General features: G+C 43.8%; 1 long non-coding RNA gene across 1 annotated transcript; it reads right to left on the reverse strand.

Moving 5' to 3' along the window:
- Window positions 1-348: 348 nt before the first annotated feature.
- Window positions 349-3,986, reverse strand: LOC149328916 (uncharacterized). Its single transcript, XR_016285809.1, has 3 exons — window positions 3,637-3,986; window positions 3,055-3,122; window positions 349-518 (listed from the first exon to the last, which is right to left on the reverse strand). It is a non-coding gene; the product is annotated as an uncharacterized LOC149328916 (long non-coding RNA).
- Between the last annotated feature and the right edge of the window lie 2,296 nt (window positions 3,987-6,282).

Genomic DNA, 6,282 nt, shown 5'->3' on the forward strand with positions numbered 1-6,282 from the left:
AATTGGTCAATGGACCCCAATCAACCAGTGTACATTCAATGGACGTCCGAGGTATGTCCTTTACTGGATATACGGATATCCGTGGGAGATCCGCCGACGTCCAACGGCTCTCGCACGGACCTCCGACGGAGGTACAAATATAATTATTTAGACTGCCAACAGATATCCATCTCGGATATCCGCCGGCGGATCTTTTGAGGATATTTGCAGGTAATGCATTCTTCACCATTATGAGGCAAGCCAGAACTACAACCACCAATCAGTGCACCTCCCAGGGCCACTGGGCTTATTAAAAGCCCGCAGTGTCTGAAATCGGACATACACCTTGCTGTATGTAATCTGCATGAATCTGTAAAGCAATCGACCAAAATGGCAAAGCATATCAGTCGGGATGATTTTATTATGACATAAATGCCGTCTTCAGTCTTCATGAGGAATTCATCAAGCCGGCCATACACAGCATCAGGAAGGATACTGTACAGGCCATGATGAATTTGTAGACAAGCCGGGGACGTCTTCTGCAGAAAACAGTAAACATTAAGTTCAGAATATGTCATTAAAGCAAGCGAATTTGACAGACACCATTCAGTTGTATGCAGTAACTCCACCGTGCCAAGTAAATTAGTCATCTGCAGCTCCGAAAGCATGTTTACATCTTGAACAACTAGTAAGTTGTAAGCAACAGAGGTGAGAATATTTCTTGCAATACAAAATATTTTGCTGTTCCAAAAAAAACTGCAAAAACAAATGCCCCACTGCAAAGCTTTGTACCAGTTCATGAAAAATGCGTATACACTGCAAGCTCGAAGGAATTGGTGAGCGCTATAAAAACACGGAAAAGGGATGAACACACAGGACAACTGTTTAATCTCGGAAGAAACATGTCTAAATACACGCATTTGACTTCATATACACAGAAGAGGGAGGAACACACGCGCTGACAAGAATGAAGGAAAAACAGGTAAAACTATGCGCGCTTACAACAGCCGAAGATTACTATTCTTGAGGTAGGTTCTGTTCCCCCTAACATCACTGAAGGGGAGCTGACGCATTGCTTATCTGGAGCAACGTGCATTGCAAAAGCTTCGATAATTTCTCGTTCCCGTCAGTTTCTAGCCCTACCTATTACCTTGGTGTTTTTTAGCAAGGGTATGCATTTACAGTGTGCGAAATGAGGTGCCAGATTCCCGGATTTCACAAGTTGTTCGCATGATCTTTTGTGTTCCCGGAGCCTCGTAAGGCATCTTCCTGTTTGCCCTAAGTAAGTTAGTTGGCAGCTGAGCGGAATGCTGTAAATGACGTTTTCGTCACACTTTACATAGGTGTTTTCGTGTTTGATGTTGCACCCAGGTTTCTTTTTGTGGTCTTCATTCTCGTTGACCTTTTTACACATTCCAATGAGCTTATTGGGAGCTGAAAAAACCACCTGGACTCCGTACTTGTTAGCTGCCCTCCTTATTCTGTGGGAGATATTGTGAACATACAGCATCACGGCAGGGCGTCCCTCGTAGCTCGTTTTCTTAGTTTTGTGGGACCCAGTAACTTCTCTTAGTAAGCTTTCAGCAGTACAGCAAAGTAACTGCTACGGGTAACCGCTCTCCTTCAATCGGGAGACCTGTTGGTCTACGCTGTGAATTATCAGTCATTCCAGAATTGTAAAGCGAGCTGTAGCTACGTCTTGCCTGAAACCAGCTATAAAAAAATCTTGCCCCCAGTCGATAATTCACAGCGTAGACCAACAGGTCTCCCAATTGAAGGAGAGCGGTTATCCAGAGCAGTTACTTTGCGGCATTGCTGAAAGCTTACTAAGAGAAGTTACTGGGTCCCACAAAACTAAGAAAATGAGCTACGAGGGACGCCCTGCCGTGATGCCGTATGTTCACAATATCTCCCACAGAATAAGGAGGACAGCTAACAAGTACGGAGTCCAGGTGGTATTTTCAGCTGCCAATAAGCTCATTGGAATGCGTAAAAAGGTCAACGAGAATGAAGACCACAAAAAGAAACCTGGGTGCAGCATCAAACACGAAAACACCTATGTAAAGTGTGACGAAAACATCATTTACAGCATTCCGCTCAGCTGCCAACAAACTTACGCAGGGCAAACGGGAAGATGCCTTAACAAGAGGCTCCAGGAACACGAAAGATCAAGTGAACAACTTGCAAAGTCCGGGAATCTGGCACCTCATTTCGCACACTGTAAATGCATACCTTTGCTAAAAAAACACCAAGATAATAGGTAGGGCTAGAAACAGACGGGAACGAGAAATTATCAAAGCTTTTGCAATGCACATTGCTCCAAACCAAACCAAACCAGATAAGCAATGCGTCAGCTCCCCTTCAGTGATGTTAGGGGGAACAGAATTAACCTCCCTCAAGGACAGTAATCTTCGACTGTTGTAAGCGCGCGTAGTTTTTACCTGTTTTTCCTTCATTCTTGTCGTCAAATGTGTGTATATAGTCCTGTTTCTTCTGAGATTAAACAGTAGTTAGAAAGCGCTTCGTCCTGTGCGTTTGTCCCTTTTCAGTGTTTCTATAGCGCTCACCAATTCCTTCAAATATGTATTTCCAACTCGCCCCAGTAGTAGCTCTTTTGTCTTTTACATTGCAAGACACCACAGCTACTCCCACAGGCAGTCACTTCCACACTGATGGTCAAAAAAATTCAAGTGCAAGAGTAGGGATCCTTACCACATCGTTGCAAGCTAGCTAATGACTTAGGTTGGGCACAAGGTACACTCATAGAGAAAAGTTTGCTGGATGTCGATTTTCCGAAAATATTTATTTTTGCATTGCCTCGCCAGGCAGTCAGCTAAAATTTGTTCAATAAGATCGAGTATCCATGTCCCCTCCTGGTTCTAGGCTTTTGATTAAATTGCTCTGGCTAACAGCACAGAGAAAATGTTTCACAAAGAACCCTCATCCCACAAATTTTTATCCATTATTGTACAAGTACACTGCAGTATAGCTAGATACCCTCCGCTGCACAGAGCAAACAGAATGAAAGTATCCATTATGTGACAGGGTCAAACTTGCACTGTAGTTCAAACTTACCTGAAGGTTGCTGCTGTAAGCTGCAGGTACTAGTATATAGCTGCTAGCTTAGGTCAGTCACATCCACACTGTATGGACAAGAAAATAAAGTATGAGAGAGCACCTTATACTGCACGTTGTCAACGATGCAGCAAAACACAATCTCTGTCGAAACTACAATGCCCACAGGGTTCACTGATGAATCACGCATCAGGGCACTGACAGCATATTTGATGATCTACAGCGGCACAGGAGTAAGGAAGAGAGGTCTGGTCACAATCCAGGAACATGTGGCTCTAGGGGTGTCATATATGGTCCTGCTATCTGGCTCAGCATTGAGCCCTGTGGGCATAACATGTTTGGCAAAGTTATACCAAAGCACTGCAAGAGCTCATTGCACTCAGTGATTGGGAAGTAAGTGAAAAATGTGACTGAAGCTCGCAAATTTAACACAACAGTTAAGCTGTCCTAAACAATGCCACTGCACAGTGCAAAGTACTGTGTAGTGAGTGGATGGTTGGAGACTTCCATTTGGCAAGCCTAATAAATAAATTGATAAGCTGTGGAAGTATGGAGAACTTTTATATGACATTTTCAACCTACCTGTGCTTTCCACGGCTTGGCATAATTAATGTAGGCACCAATACACTCGGTAGCCGGGCCACATCCACACTGCAAAGGCAACAGAAAAGTAAGAAAAACTAAGTCGCGAAGCACTGAAAAACTAACACCATCCTGGCACTTTGCTTTTCGTGCATTCTGTTTTATCGCAATTATGAACCTACGCGCAATTGCCTTAAGATTCACACCATATGCAACTACACACCGTCTCAACTTTTTTTCACAAACACGAGAAACACGTTTGCGGCAGCTAATGCATAGTGCTTGCAATTTCCACTCCGTGGCAAACAAGTAGCGCAACAGAGTACAGCTGCGTTAATGCGGTTTAGTCATCCCACAGCAACACCCTGAAAGTAATTTTCAAGCAAAGTTACTTACCTCGCAAGTGTTAACACCATGGCTGCTTCTTTCATCCAAAGCAACAAAGCATGTCTCGGCAAGGGGTCAGGCGACACCGGAGCTTTTTCACGAGAGCTTCAGAATCAAACGAACGTCTTTTCGAGCGCGTAGATGACACAACACATTTGTAGCACAGCCAAGCAACCACAGAGCGAACAAACCGCACATTGCAGCAAAAGTAAAGGTCGAAAGGAGCACCACGCGACGAAAACCAACGAGACCATCCATAGACCATCGCGCTACAAATATTGGCTTGGCTGATAGATTGGATTGGGTTGACTTTTAGGCTACCGCTCTGCCGCGGCCATAGAGTTTCTATGGCCGCGGCCCCTGGTAGGAGTTTATTAGGGTTTGTTTTCATGGAAGGCAGCATGCATGGCTACATGCCTCGGTTACCTCGAAGGAGTGCTGCAGGATAAAAGGGCGTTAATTATGAGCACTGGCGCCAGAAAGCCAAGCGATTCGTTTAATTCTGGTTCTTTAACATCAACACCATAGTTGAGTGATCTTAATCAATCTGAATATTAAACTAGTTGGTGGTAGAAATGTGATTGTATGAATTTTGGCTTTGGCAAAATAGAATTTGTTTTAAAATGTTCGTCTGAGGGAAAACAAATTATATATCCCATGTAAGCTCACATCCCAAGAGGGATGTTTACGGATACTCCTCGGACATCCGCCGGCGGATGTCCGCCAGCCATCCAAAAACGAATGTCCCTCGTACATATACAGAATCTCCGATGCGTATATCCGAATATGGACATACGTAGGCATGCCCTATGGACATCCCAGCCTGGCACTGGAGATTCGGACCTTACTCGGACCTACCACGGATATCCGTGGTTGACTGGGACCAGAGAACACTCGCGGAAAACAGTCACAACCTTGTTTTCTGTGCGACGCATGGTTAGGGGACTTCATGTCCGGTTTGTAGATAACCGGACTGGGAGGTTGCCTGCCGAATCACAGTCTTTTATAGAGCCAGAGAAGGGCAGCAAAAAACATTACTGTTCGCTCGATAACTGGAGAAGCGAACGACACTTATTGCGTAGAAAAGCCTGCTGTAAAAAAAATTAAAAGGGACAAAAGACAACGTTAAGCTGTCATTGTATCTTTGTTCGCGATTAAAGCGTCGCAGTCTCTAACATGCAAAACCTGTGGCATCAGAGGCTTTCTAATTTCTTCCAACATTTTTCTCTGATCGCATATAGCAACTTGTATTCAGTCATATATCCTTACGATTGCAGAAACTAAAGGCATGGAACCAAAGGAAAGTCCTTGGAAATTTGTCGTTGAAACATGCTTTGTTATCGACGAGGCTTATACAAAGGCATTTAAAACACTGTTCGACCTTATCGACTACCTCGCTACCATGTTGAATGCAGTATGTATATTCATTTCATTTTTAGGCTCTTCTAACTTATTTATCACACATAAGTAGAGGCCACGGACAAAATCCTTTTTGAGCTTGGCTTTGCTCTAACCAAACTTCTCGCCCAATTCGAATCAAGATTTTTCTCATTCCGCTAAATACAAGGCGGTGAATACTATGTCAGAAATTACAAAACAAACCTGAAATACGTCAGTAATTTCAAGCATAGCTGGGTTTTAAGAAACTGCGCAGTGAACATGCCTGTCGCACATTCAGTAACCATGTTCACTTCATTATTAAGGGCCGAAAGAACACAGTTATGGTGAAGCTCAATTAGGCATAAAGCGTTCGCAAGAATGTGTATTATCTTTGATTATGGGTTGAAAAAATTATGTTTTCAGCATATCATCTTCGCAATAATGAGACCGGATGCTTATTAAACCACCAGGAATCACGGCACGTGCCAAGGCATTTCTTCAATGGCAGCTGGTGCGGCTCTGTAAACATACCAAAGATTTGCCAGGCGACACATTTCAAATGCAGTGAATGCTTTTAGAAGTTCGGTTGAGCCTTGACCATGGGAGGTGCGTGTATATAACATCGCTTGATTGTGTCAATCAAGTTCGACGACCACACTCAAAAGCAAATCAGCGCCAAGAAGTTCTAACTCTTCCTCTTATATAAAATACATTTTCCCTGCTGTATAGAGTGAGAGAAATAGATATGCAAGAAAAGGAAAGCAGGAAAATCAACCTGGCAGAGCCCGGTTGGCTGGGGAGGGGACGAAGGGAGCAAAAGAGAAAGAGACGAGCGATGAAATGTATGTTCTGATCGCAGTAATTCCTTGGTAAGCGTTT

Source organism: Amblyomma mixtum, chromosome 9 (assembly GCF_055824585.1).
Source record: "Amblyomma mixtum isolate Tamu chromosome 9, ASM5582458v1, whole genome shotgun sequence".
In the NCBI taxonomy this organism is placed as follows: domain Eukaryota; kingdom Metazoa; phylum Arthropoda; class Arachnida; order Ixodida; family Ixodidae; genus Amblyomma; species Amblyomma mixtum.